Source organism: Coregonus lavaretus, assembly GCF_964263955.1.
Source record: "Coregonus lavaretus genome assembly, chromosome: 1".
NCBI lineage: Eukaryota > Metazoa > Chordata > Actinopteri > Salmoniformes > Salmonidae > Coregonus > Coregonus lavaretus.
Window position 1 is genome coordinate 49,276,610 of NC_139988.1, and position 14,637 is coordinate 49,291,246.

The 14,637-nt window shown below is 42.6% G+C and overlaps 1 pseudogene across 1 annotated transcript; it reads left to right on the plus strand.

The window, feature by feature from the left end:
* Positions 1 to 1,037: 1,037 nt before the first annotated feature.
* LOC311133357 (calcium homeostasis modulator protein 2-like) lies at positions 1,038 to 2,191 on the plus strand (annotated as a pseudogene). The gene is made up of 2 exons: positions 1,038 to 1,590; positions 1,741 to 2,191. The product of its transcript is annotated as a calcium homeostasis modulator protein 2-like (transcript).
* Positions 2,192 to 14,637: the final 12,446 nt, after the last annotated feature.

Genomic DNA, 14,637 nt, shown 5'->3' on the forward strand with positions numbered 1-14,637 from the left:
ACTCTGTAACTGTTTTAAAGTCACCATTGGTCTCATGGTGAAATCCCTGAGCGGTTTCCTTCCTCTCTGCCAACACCTGTATCTTTGCGGTGACTGGGTGTATTGATACACCATCCAAAGTGTAATTAATAACTTCACCATGCTCAAAGGGATATTCAATGTCTGCTTCTTTTAATTTTTTAATTTTTATCTACCAATAGTTGCCCTTCTTTGCGAGGCATTGGAAAACCTCCCTGGTCTTTGTGCTTGAATCTGTGTTTGAAATGCACTGCTCGACTGAGGGACCTTACATATAATTGTATGTGTGGGGTAGAGAGATGAGGTAGTCATTCAAAAATGATGTTAAACACTATTATTGCACACAGAGTCCATGCAACTGATGTGAATTGTTAAGCAAATGTTTATTTCTGAACTTATTTAGGCTTGCCTTAACAAAGGGGTTGAATAATTACTCAATTTCAGCTTTTCATTTTTAATAAATTTGTATTTTGTATTTTATTTGAAACATGATTCCACTTTGACATTATGGGGTATTGTGTTTAGGCCAGTGACAGAATCTCAATTTAATCAATTTAAAATTTAGGCTGTAGCACAACAAAATGTGGAAAAAGTGAAGGGGTGTGAATACTTTCTGTTGCTTTGAGTTAGTAGTGACCTGGCAGCAACCATGTTGCTCTGTGATCTCCAACACGTTTCCAGTAAAATAAAGACATCATAGATGAAGAGGGATGTTTCTACCCCCAAACCTACCAGCACAGACTCTTTGGTACTTTAGGAATAGATATACCCATGCAAAATTCCATTGAAAGCTGCTTTTACTCATAGTTTTTGTTTTTTAACCATTCTACACAAAAGAGTGTGCCTCAAATATCCTATCTCACGGCTGTGGAACGTAAGTTTACATGACTTCATTGACTCCAAATGTTCTTCTCTGTTTTCCTGTGGAATCACATGGTTTGTTTTAGGGCTTTAGCTCTAAAAAATAGGAAAACCCTCCAATGCTGTCCAGTGTCAGACCATACAACAAACATTGCAAGATGGCCGCTCTCATCACAGAGAACTTCAATTTTGTCTCGCTCTTCTTCTAGAACAAGGATGTCATGATCTTCAATGGCCTGATAGCCCTGGGCACAGTGGCCAGTCAGACCATGTACAACATCTTTGTCATCGACTTCCCGTGCTCTGCTCGGCGGAACTACCTCTACGGCCTGGCAGCCATCGGGGTGCCCGCCCTGGTGTTCTACCTCGTTGGCGACATGCTGAATAAGAGTACCTGGGACCTGGTGTCTGAGTGCCGCCTCAGGAGTTGCCGGAAACTATCGGGGGCAGCTGCCTTCGCCGTCCTAGCCACTATCATTGGCCGAGCGGCCGTGGCTCCTGTGACTTGGACGGTCATCTGACTATTACGACTCTGGACAGGGGTTAGAGATCATGGGCATGGCCAGGTTTCCCTGTACGGCTACTGTCCCACAGGAGCTGCAGGGTTTCTGGGCGGAGATTGAACGCCGGCTGAAGTCTCAGATATTTCATTTTATCACATTCCACAATTCCATGTTCATTTCCTGTGTGTTCGGTAGAGATATGTTTGTGGCATTATAGCTGGTGGAAAGAGGAAGTACAAATAAACATTATTTATCACTGTGTCATTACATTCAAAGGTTTATCAGTGCCCTTGATAAGGTTACTTGGCTGTTTGGCTTCTGTTCCTGTGGTGATTTGTCATTGTGTTGTTCCTTTCAGCTGCTAGGTTGGCTGATGGTGGCGGGATGTCAGTGGTTCTGTTCCTCCTGCTGTGCATGAAGCGCTGCTGCTCTCCCCTGGGCTACCAATAGGAGGCGTACTGGTTCCAGTTCAGCTCCAACAAGCATGACCTTTTCCGCGCACGGCCGATGTGCACGCCCGCACCCTAACCGCCGACAGCGTGAAGAGCTACTTTGGTTTCGTGGCGAAAGAGGAGAAAGAGAAACTGGAGGAGCACAAGAGCGCCAGCTCCATCTTTAATACAGTGTGGAACCGGATCACTGGGGTCTACCTGTACAAAGAGAACAAGGGACTGCCCCTCTACAACCGCTTCAACAAGTGGGACCAGTACAGTGTGGAGAACAACACTGAGGCCATAGAGAAAGAGATCCTGGGAACCAACAGGGAGTGCAGGCTTTTGTACCAGCCCAGCACTGACATATTCAACTGATTAACTTAATAGTCAAGTCCTTGATTAGTTGAATGAATCAGGTGTGTAAGCACAGGGCTAGAACAAAAGCATACACACCCAGTGGGTACCCAGGACCAGGGTTGAAGTACACTGGCCTAGGTAGATTAGTCCTTTACTTGTATTTTCCCACATTGATATGTGTAACATCCATCAACTTGTGATAAATGTCAGTAAATTGGAATAGACTCAAATATGGACTGAAATAATGTTCCCAACATTACTGTCATTGTTCCCCATTTATTTCTGTTCTCTTCTAGTTGTCAAATGTTTGTAATGGCTGATAAAGGATTTCTGAGTGTGTTTATATGCTTATTGTGTCTAGTTCACGGTCCATGTTTAACAGGACGTTGTATGCAAGGTGTTTTACCCTCCCCCTCAAAGAAAAAGCTCAGAGCTTTTTCTTTGAGATGGTCAGTTGCTGTAACATCCTGCACTTCCAAACATCAGCCAGTAGACAGAGCACCTTTCTCTCTGTCAGAATTCAGTTCTGTTGCTTTTTTACTGGTCATTTTCTATTTTGCCTTTCTTCCGGATTATCTCTAAAATAGTCGCCAAGTCTGTCTGTTTCTGTGTGTGTTTATCTGATTGCTTATCTGCTTGTCTGTCTTACTATCAGATTCACGGGCTGCCTGATTGTCCGACTGTCAAACCCACCTGAATGTCTGCTTATCTGTCTAGGAGCCTTTCATTTGTACCTATCTGTTTGCCTGTTTGTCCTCATGTCTGTCTGTCTATGTTACCATGGTCGAGTTCCTGCCCAACTAAATGTGCAGGTGTTGCATTGTCACACCAGCCTTCGCTTTGGCTCCCCCTCCTGTCCAGCTCAGGCGTTCGGCGTCGCCAGCCTTCTAGCTGCTGCTGAACCTACTGCTGGCAAACGCCTTTCACTCATCAACCCCAGACTTGTCTCGTCATCATTACACACACCTGGATCCAATCCCCACTCTATCACTGTATATATACTCCCTCTGCCATTTGTCTTTATCGGTCATTGTAAATGTTACTTGTTTTCCTGAGAGGAATCTCTCCTACTATTTCCTGAGTACTTTATATTTTGCACTTTGGGTGCGCCCTGTGCCTTTTTGTTTATGAAGATATATTTTGAGCACAACAGCGTTTGGGTTTCGTCCCTCTTTTGTCTATGGCGCTTAAATAAATTCAATAGTTCTAAACCTGTGACTGCCTCCTGCCTACTCCTCTCTACACCAGTGACATGCATTGCATCAATCAATGGTTGCGTGCCACGTAATCGACTGTGTAGTCAGGCATCAGATTGCTTGATTTATAATATGTGCAGTGGTTATTTTAACATGTAAATCTTGGTTGGTCAAAATTCAGCAAAGCCACTACACAACACAAATAAATAGATTAATTGCACTATAACGGTGACAGGAAACTGTTAGGGTCTACATAAAGCTGTCCCAACAGCAGAGCTTTCTTTTCAGCATGTTGCAACATTTCAGCACATGGAGTGAATCCTTACCACTGCTACACCTGGTTATCAGCAGAGCCTTGTTTGCCAGCGAAACAGTTAATTCAGCCTCATTTACTGCCTTTTAAAAAACATAGCTGATATGGCTGACTTGCTTAAACAAATGTGGTTTCTACTGACAATTGAGATGTACAAACTATGGCATAAGGGGACGACGAGCGGATAAGAGGCAGTACGTAATTTCGATTAAAACATTAATTACCGAGCTAGGACGGACGTAGTCAATATAACTATTTGTTTAGCACTTTTGAAATGTACAGCGACAGAATTCCGAACATGGGTCATTCTTACAGTATTCTCCCTGTACACCAAGGATAAATAAAGGAGGCATATACAGTAAGCAGACAATGAAAGCTTTTACAATATTAGATTTGGACATTTCTCTAAAACTGGCTATAGGCTACATGTGCACCACCAACAGCTAACAGCTTACTACACAACATACACTTAGTATTACTTTCTTAGCTACAGTATACATATCTCCCTGGCATATTACATAATTTATGCAGCAGCATACAAGACATTTATGGACAGCTTGTTGTGCTGTGCTCACTTGAACAGGAAGGTGGCGCGGCGGTCCTTGTGGGCAAATTTTGTCATCAAACTTTGTCATCAAAGTCTGGCATTCTCTGGATTTATGGCACTTTCAAGACAACTGGGAACTCGGAAAAAAACAAAGTTGAATCATGACGTCAGTGATCTTCAGGTTGGAGCTCTAGAAAGAGGCCCGTTCCCAACTTGGAATTCCGAGATGGATGACCATTCAAAAATTTTCCCAGTCTGAGCTCATTTATTTCCCAGAGTTCCCAGTTGTCTTGAACTCACTGAAGTTTAAGATTTCCCAGTTCAGAGTTTCCAGTTGTTTTGAATGCGGAAGAAGTCATGCTGGATTGACAGCATGGCCAATGTTGAATGTTTATCCTTTTAAGCTTGGAAAAGAGACCCTTAAACCCAGACTTGGATCATACACCCACTCCACTGAATGGCAGGCAAGTCACTGATTCCTTCCAAACTACTCATTGTTGAATTTGCAATTTCCAACTTGTTGTGTAATGTTTATTCCAATGGCTGATGAGCACCGATACGTTTTATCTATAATTTCTCTTCATATGACAAGGATTGAAAAGGATTTGCCAGTAGATTGTCGACTTGATTCATGGTAATGACTGCTAGCTTGCTAGCTAAGATTTTGAAAGTATTATGTTGACATGATCAGTCCAATCAAAGCTACAGCGTGATTTGATGTAATTTTATCTGTGGCCAATGACCTTGAGCCTTCTTGGATGGGCACTTCTAATGTAACTCTATGGCAGCACCCAAGGGGCTTGAATTTTCTAGCTTTCCCCGTAGATTTTGTGGTGACGTAGTGTCCCCATGACTGAGCCAATCACAGCACAACTAGAGAACATTACCAACCCCTATGCTCCGTATTTTCCGCTAGCTGCCCCACCACCACAGAAAGCATTGAGCTAGGCTGAAACACCTGCATTTTGGAACTGCCTTACTCAAGAATGCAAAACAGAGACCATGTTTGCATGCGGCTTTATTAACTCAATGATTATTTATTTTTTTACATTGCTTGCAAACTGATATGTGACACGTATTAACACCAAAATAACATGCAGAACAGGCAACACCCCCCCCCAAAAAATAAATAAATAGATTATTATTATTATTTAGCTAAACAGGAGGGGCTCAAAACAGGTGGGTTGTTGTCAGCCCCACCTGCCTTGAATTAAGGGTCACCACTGCATATGTGGTTGGCTGATTTGTTGAATACCTATCCATGCTTTGTAAGATCTGGCATGTGTCTGTATTTGTGTCAGGCAAGAACTCAACCATCTGTCTGCCTGCTGTCTGTCTGTGATCCTGTCTGCCGCTCTGCCTGCCTTCCCAGATAACAAACATTCTCACAACTTCCCTTAAGAGTCTCATTAGTCTCATCAATGTTCCCGTGATGTGCAAGGAATGTTTCCAAGAGACCATTCCCTTAATGTCAAATAGAACTTACCCAGAACATGGTTACCATGTTCTTAGAATTTAAGATATTAATGTTCTAGACACGTTTCATGGGAACGTTGCAAGAATATTAATGTGTCCAGTTTTCTGTGTGTTAGGACAGGGTTCTCAAAGTGGGGTCTGCAGACCCACGGTACTGCAGGGAGTCCGCGGCCAGATCTAGTTGATGTCTTCACTATTATTTTACAATGTAGAAAATAGTAAAAATAAAGAAAAACCCTTGAATGAGTAGGTGTGTCCAACCTTTTGACTGGCACTGTATATATATATATATATATACATATACACACACACACTACCAGTCAAAAGTTTGGACACACCTACTCATTCAAGGGTATTTCTTCATTTTATCCGTGGAGTAAGTGTGCAATACAATACAATGTAATATCATCCAAAATGTATGTTCGTAACCTTGGGCAACATGGGCCTGGGAGGCTCACAGGTATATTTGTATCCACAGTACTCCACCATTTCATCAAATGTTCAACTCAATATTATTCCCCAAATGTTTTAAAAACATAAATGTACTGTCATTTACTGTAAGCTTTAAAACGGCAAAGTTTTCTCTCTGCCTCATTGCAAAATGTGTAGAATTACAGGATATTAGCTTCAATAGTCCAATGCAGATGAGTTTATCTCAATATTAAATCATTTCTGGGTAACAATTAAATACCTTAATGTGATTGTTTTCAATTAAAAGGGTCAAAAATAAACTTCTTAGCAAAGGGCAATTTCTCAAGCAATAATTGCGTATGGAAGTGGTCTCAGAGGAGAGGGGAAAACTGAAAACTAGCTGTTAACGGCAGAGAGGTTTTGAACTTCCTTTCTTATCGATGTATTAAGTAGTTTACTGCATGGTGATGTCTCCATGGAAGGCCAAAACTCCATCCCACCAAAACAGGCTGAAAACAGGCTCTTTTCAAACAGCTCTTACACTTAAACGCCATTATCATCCTTTTCACAATTTCACAGTATTATTCCAGCCTCATAGTGTGGAAATATACAAAACATTAAGAACACCTGCTCTTTCCATGACAGACTGACCAGGTGAATCCAGGTGAAAGCGATGATCCCTTATTGATGTCACTTTTTTAAATCCACTTCAATCAGTGTAGATGAAGGGGAGGAGACAGGTTAAATAAGGATTTTTAAGCCTTGAGACAATTGAGACATGGATTGTGTATGTGTGCCATTCAGGAAGGTGTTCTTAATGTTTTGTACAGTCAGTGTATATAAAACACAGGAAAATCACATTTTGGACTGCACTGGGCCTTTAAAGCTGCAACAACAAAAAATATATCTGCCCCATGACAAAATGTGTAGAATTGCAGTAAATTAGCTTGAAAACTGCAGAATTTTCTCTCCGATGCCAAAAGGGCTTTTAAATGTTCTTTCCTCATGCCCGAGTCTTGGTTTGTCCAGCCAGGCACTGCAGACGTCATAGTAAAACTCCTTGTAGGCTATTCTCTTTGCACTTGAGTTTTGTTGCAATGGATAGCTACCGTTTTTCGGGCTCCTTACCAATTCTGCTATTTTGTGTGTTTTATTGCGCTGATCGTAACTTTTTTTGTACATAATGTTTCCGCCATCGTTTCCTATGACCGAAAACAGCTTCTGGGCATCAGAACAGCAATCACTAACCTCAATTTGGATGAAGATTTCTACATACTGCTCATCACGGACCAGGCCCTAATCCCCGAGACGCAGAAAAGGAAGAGACGGCGTAAGAGTGGCCGACGTGCAGGAACCCTGACAAAACTGACTCGGCGAGTAAATAATCTGACTCTACCCTCCGTTCTAGTGGCGAACGTACAATCACTGGAGAACAAACTGGACGAGCTCCGTTCGAGACTATCCTATCAACGTGACCTGAAGAACTGTAATATCATATCTTTCTCCGAGTCGTGGCTGAACAAGTACATAGATAATAGACATCTAGCTGGTTTTTCTATGCATTGGCAGGGTCGAACGGCAGCCTCGGGTAAGCTCAATGGGAGAGGTGTGTGTCTCTTTGTTAACAACAGCTGGTGAAGTCTCAAGGTTCTGCCCGCCTGAGTTAGAATACCTTGTGATAAGCTGTAGACTTTATTATTTACCGAGAGAGTTTATCTATATTTTTTGTAGCAGTCAAACCGATGTTAGCACGAAGACCCTACTCAACGAGCTGTATAGGTCCAAGCAAACAAGAAAGTGCTCATCCAGAGGCGGCACTCCTAGTGGCCGGTAGTAGTAGTAGTATTTATTAGGATCCCCAATTAGCTGTTGCCAAGGCAGCAGCTACTCTTCCAGGGGTCCAAACAGGAAACAAAACACAACAAATAAAATACATAATATAATAACATAATATACTTAATATATATAACACTACATCATACTACATAATCTCCTGCCTCTGCCTCAAGCTTCAGAAACAGGAGATGGCTCCAGCCTATGAGTGATTTTAATGCAGAAAAATTGAAATCCGTTTTACCTCATTTTTACCAGGAAGTCACCTTTGCAACTAGAGGACACAAAACTCTAGATCCCTCAAACTCAGCGCTGGACCTCAAAGCCAGTTCCACTGCATTTTTTAAATTGTTCCCCTTTAACCTCTTAAGGATCTGACCCTTTTTTTTGATTTTCGCCTAAAATGACATACCCAAATCTAACTGCATGTAGCTCAGGACCTGAAGCAAGGATATGCATATTCTTGATACCATTTGAAAGGAAACACTATGAAGTTTGTGGAAATGTGAAATTAATGTAGGAGAATGTAACACATTAGATCTAGAAACAGATAATACAAACCAAAAAACATGCATATTACCAATTTTTTTCATCATTGAAATGCAAGAGAAAGGCCACAATGTAATATTGCAGTTTAGGTGCAATTTAGTTTAGGCCACTAGATGGCAGCAGTGTGTGTGCAAAGCTTCGGATTGATCCAGTGAAGCGTTGCAATACTGGACTATTTTGTGTCAAGTCTGCCCAAATGTGCCGAATTGGTCAATTGATACATTTTCAAGTACATAACTATAGAGAACATACAAAAATGATATGGTAAGTTTACACCCTCCCAGGAATGTCATACATGATGGATCATTAGCTTATACACTAACTTTCACACATCTAGATGGCTGGGCGGGGTGGGTGTGGAGCCAGAGACAGCAGGGGTTCAAACTGTAGAACCCAGTTCCTACATTTGAATATAAAAATTGATTTTATCAAACAAAACTATGCTACAGTTTATCTCTGGGACCCTTAGGATGACAAATCAGAGCAAGATTACTGAATGTAAGTACATTATTTACCTTCAGAGGTGAATATATCAAACCAGTTGCAGTGATACGTTTTTTGTTGTTGTGAACTCTCCTCAAACAATAGCATGGTCTTTTTTCACTGTAGTAGCTACTGTAAATTGGACAGTGCAGTTAGATTAACAATCATTTTAGCGTTCTGCCCATATAAGACATGTCTATGTCCTGGAAAGTTTGCTGTTACTTACAACAGTCATGCTAATCACATTAGCGCACGTTAGCTCAACTGTCCCGTATACGGGACACCGATCCCGTAGACGTTAATCAGGGACTGAGTTAGACCTGGGACACCAGGTGGGTGCAATTAATTATCAGGTAGAACAGAAAACCAGCAGGCTCCGTACCTCGTAGGGTAAGAGTTGAATACCCCTGCTCTAGATCACCTTTACACCACACACATAAACACATAGAAATCTCTCCTTCGCTCTCCATTTGGCAAATCTGACCATAACTCTATTCTCAAGATTCCTGCTTACAAGCAAAAACTCAAACAGGGAGTACCAGTGATGCGCTCAATATACGGAAGTGGTCCGATGAAGCGGATGCTAAGCTATAGGACTGTTTCGCTAGCACAGACTGGAATATGTTCTGGGATTCAAGATGGCGCCGACAGACATGGCAGCTCTGCTTCTAGCGCCTAAGAAACTTTGCAGTATTTCGTTTTTTTGTGTGTTATTTCTTACATTAGCCCAGAACGTTTTTTGTCCCCAGGACAATTTAACTTATCCCAGAGGCCGCTCCAAGACGCCGCCGGCGGAGAAGAGGTATTCCGGAGTGCACACCATCCACTGCTCCCAAGTATATTACTCGCTAATGTTCAGTCTCTGGACAATAAAGTAGACAATCTCAGGGCGAGGATCTCCTTCCAGAGAGACATCAGGGACTGTAACGTACTCTGTTTCACGGAATCATGGCTCTCTCCGGATATACTGTCCCCGTCCATACAGCCAGCTGGATTCTCAGTACATCGCGCAGACAGGAATTAAGAACTCTCCGGGAAGAAGAAAGGCGGTGTATGTTTCACTATTAACTACTCATGGTGTGATTGTGATAACGTACAGAAACTAAAGTCCTTTCGTTCACCCTACCTAGAATACCTCACAATCAAATGCGAACCACTGCATTTAACCATGGCAAGGAGACTGGAAATATGGTCGAAGACAAACATTGTAGTTATTCCCTCCGTAAGGCAATCAAACAGGCAAAATGTCAGTACAGAGACAAAGTGGATCCACAGACGATGCAATCGCCATTGTACTGCACACTGCCCTATCCCATCTGGACAAGAGGAATACCTATGTAAGAATTATGTTCATTGACTATAGCTCAGCCTTCAACACCATAGTACCCTCCAAGCTCATCATTAAGCTCGAGGCCCTGCCCTGTGCAACTGGGTCCTGGACTTCCTGACGGGCCGCCTCCAGGTGGTGAAGGTAGGAAACAACACCTCCACTTCGCTGACCCTCAACATATGGGCTAAAGGCTAGAGCTGCCATTTTCAAGGAGCAGGACACAAATCCGGATGCTTATAAGAAATCTCACTATGACCTCCGATGAGCCATCAAACAGGCAAAGCATCAATACAGAACTAAGATCTAATCCTACTACGCCGGCTCTAACGATCGTCAGATGTGGCAGGGCTTGCAAACTATCATGGATTACATTTACATTTACGTCATTTAGCAGACGCTCTTATCCAGAGCGACTTACATGAGCAATTAGGGTTAAGTGCCTTGCTCAAGGGCACATCGACAGATTTTTCACCTAGTCGGCGCGGGGATTAGAACCAGCGACCTTTCGGTTACTGGCACAACGCTCTTAACCACTAAGCTACCTGCCGCCCCACAAAGGGAAACCCAGCCGCGAGCTTCCCAGTGACACAAGTCTACCAGACGAGCTAAATGCCTTCAATGCTCGATTCGAGGCAAGCAACACTGAACCATGCATGAGAGCACCAGCTGTTCCGGATGACTGTGTGGTCACGCTCTCCGTAGCCGATGTGAATAAGACCTTTAAACAGGTTAACATTCACAAGGCCGCAGGGCCAGATAGATTACCAGGATGCGTACTCAGAGCATGCACTGACCATCTGGCAAGTGTCTTCACTTACATTTTCAACCTCTTCCTGACCCAGTCTGTAATACCTACATGTTTCAAGCAGACCACCATAGTCCCTGTACCCAAGAATGCCAAGGTAACCTGCCAAAGAATGCCAAGGTAACCTGTATAAATCCCCTTGTAGCACTCATGAAATGCTTTGAAAGACTGGTCATGGCTCACATCAACACCATCATCCCAGATACCCTGGACACACTCCAATTCGCATACCGCCCCAACAGATCCACAGATGACGCAATCTCTATTGTAAGTAAGCGTCGGCTAATGGGGATCCTAATAAATAAAATACTACAATGCCTCTTCCCACTTAGGAGGCTGAAAAGATTTGGCATGGGCCCTCAGATCCTCAAAAGGTTCTACAGCTGCACCATTGAGAGCAATTTGATTGGCTACATCAACTGCTTGGCATCCGACCGCAAGATGCTACAGAGGGTAGTGCATACGAGCTCCCTGCCATCCAGGACCTCTATACCATGTGTCAGAGGAAGGCCCTAAAAATGATCAAAGACTCCAGCCACCAATGTCATAGACTGTACTCTCTGCTAGCGCACAGCAAGCGGTACCGATGCACCAAGTCTGGTACCAACAGGACCCTGAACAGCTTTTACAAACAAGCCATAAGACTTCTAAATAGTTAGTTAAATAGTTACTCGGAGTATCTGCATTGACCCTTTTTGTGCAAACGTTTTTGACTCATCACATATGCTGCTGCTACTGTTTATTATCCATCCTGTTGCCTAGTCACTTTATTCTTAGTTATATGTACAGTGAGGGAAAAAAGTATTTGATCCCCTGCTGATTTTGTACGTTTGCCCACTGACAAAGAAATGATCAGTCTATAATTTTAATGGTAGGTGTATTTGAACAGTGAGAGACAGAACAAAAACATCCAGAAAAACTCATGTCAAAAATGTTATAAATTGATTTGCATTTTAATGAGGGAAATAAGTATTTGACCCCCTCTCAATCAGAAAGATTTCTGGCTCCCAGGTGTCTTTTATACAGGTAATGAGCTGAGATTAGGAGCACACTCTTAAAGGGAATGCTTCTAATCTTTGCTTGTTACCTGTATAAAATATACCTGTCCACAGAAGCAATCAATCAATCAGATTCCAAACTCTCCACCATGGCCAAGACCAAAGAGCTCTCCAAGGATGTCAGGGACAAGATTGTAGACCTACACAAGGCTGGAATGGGCTACAAGACCATCGCCAAGCAGCTTGGTGAGAAGGTGACAACAGTTGGTGCGATTATTCGCAAATGGAAGAAACACAAAAGACCTGTCAATCTCCCTCGGCCTGGGGCTCCATGCAAGATCTCACCTCGTGGAGTTGCAATGATCATGAGAACGGTGAAGAATCAGCCCAGAACTACACAGGAGGATCTTGTCAATGATCTCAAGGCAGCTGGGACCATAGTCACCAAGAAAACAATTGGTAACACACTACGCCGTGAAGGACTGAAATCCTGCAGCGCCTGCAAGGTCCCCCTGCTCAAGAAAGCACATATACAGGCCCATCGAAAGTTTGCCAATGAACATCTGAATGATCCAGAGAAGAACTGGGTGAAAGTGTTGTGGTCAGATGAGACCAAAATTGAGTTATTTGGCATCAACTCAACTCGCCGTGTTTGGAGGAGGAGGAATGCTGCCTATGACCCCAAGAACACCATCCCCACCGTCAAACATGGAGGTGGAAACATTATGCTTTGGGGGTGTTTTTCTGCTAAGGGGACAGGACAACTTCACTGCATCAAAGGGACGATGGACGGCGCCATGTAACGTCAAATCTTGGGTGAGAACCTCCTTCCCTCAGCCAGGGCATTGAAAACAGGTCCTGGAGTGGCCTAGCCAGTCTCCAGACCTTAATCCCATAGAAAATCTGTGGAGGGAGCTGAAGGTTCGAGTTGCCAAACGTCAGGCTCGAAACCTTAATGACTTGGAGAAGATCTGCAAAGAGGAGTGGGACAGAATTCCTCCTGAGATGTGTGCAAACCTGGTGGCCAACTACAAGAAACGTCTGACCACTGTGATTGCCAACAAGGGTTTTGCCACCAAGTACTAAGTCATGTTTTGCAGAGGGGTCAAATACTTATTTCCCTCATTAAAATGCAAATCAATTTATAACATTTTTGACATGGGTTTTTCTGGATTTTTTTGTTGTTATTCTGTCTCTCACTGTTCAAATAAACCTACCATTAAAATAATAGACTGATCATGTCTTTGTCAGTAGACAAACAAACAAAATCAGCAGGGAATCAAATACTTTTTTCCCTCACTGTACATATCTACCTCACTGTACATATCTACCTCAATTACCTCATACCCCTGCACATCGACTCGGTACTGGTACCCCGTGCATATAGCCAAGTTATCGTTAGTCATTGTGTATTTATTATTATAAACAACGCCAACTTTCCGGGACATAGACATGTCTTATATGGGCAGAAACCTTAAATTCTTGTTAATCTAACTGCAGTGTCCAATTTACAGTAGCTATTACAGCAAAAACATACCATGCTATTGTTTGAGGATAGTGCACAACAAAACACTTTTGTCACAGCAACTGGTTTGATACATTCACCTCTGAAGGTAAATAATGTTCTTACATTCAGTAATCTTGCTCTGATTTGTCACCCTGAGGGTCCCAGAGATAAGATGTAGCATAGATTTGTTTGATAAAATCCATTTTTATATTCAAATGTAGGAACTGGGTTCTACAGTTTGTCCCCCTGCTGTCTCTGGCTCACTGGATCAGTCTGAAACTTTGCACACACAATGATGCCATCTTGTGGACAATATCTAGATTACACCTAGATTCCTACATCACTGTCTGACCTTTCTCTTGCATTTCAAAGATGGTTTGTATTATCTGTTTCCAGATCTAATGTGTTACATTCTCCTACATTCATTTGAAATTTCCACAAACTTCAAAGTGTTTCCTTTCAAATGGTACCAAGAATATGCATATCCTTGCTTCAGGTCCTGAGCTACAGGCAGTTAGATTTGGGTATGTCATTTTAGGCGAAAATTGAAAAAAAGGGTACGACCCTTAAGAGATTAAGCTGTTTTTTTTGCATGGGCTGCGTCTCAATCTACCGCATCAGCCTATGTCGACCTTCCATGTCTGTGGTGGAAAGTGGCAGAGCTACAGCGCTGTTTGTCAGTCCAGGAGACATCCCGAATATCGGTCTTCTCAAGAAAATGTCTGTTGCATCCGAACGGTTTGGCCTACTAACTAATATGCTCTAGACACGTTTCATGGGAACGTTGCAATGTGTCCAGTTTTCTGTGGGCTAGGAGAATATTCCATCAACGTCCCACCAAACATACACAGAACATGGTTGCCATGTTCTCAGAACATGATATTAATGTTCTAAACAAGTTTCATGGGAACGTTGCAGGAACATTTCTGTGTATCAGTTTTCAGGACTTCGACGGATGGTCCGAAAGAAAGGTTCTCCAAAAAAAATACACTTTGAAGTAAATCTCAGCTCTTTTA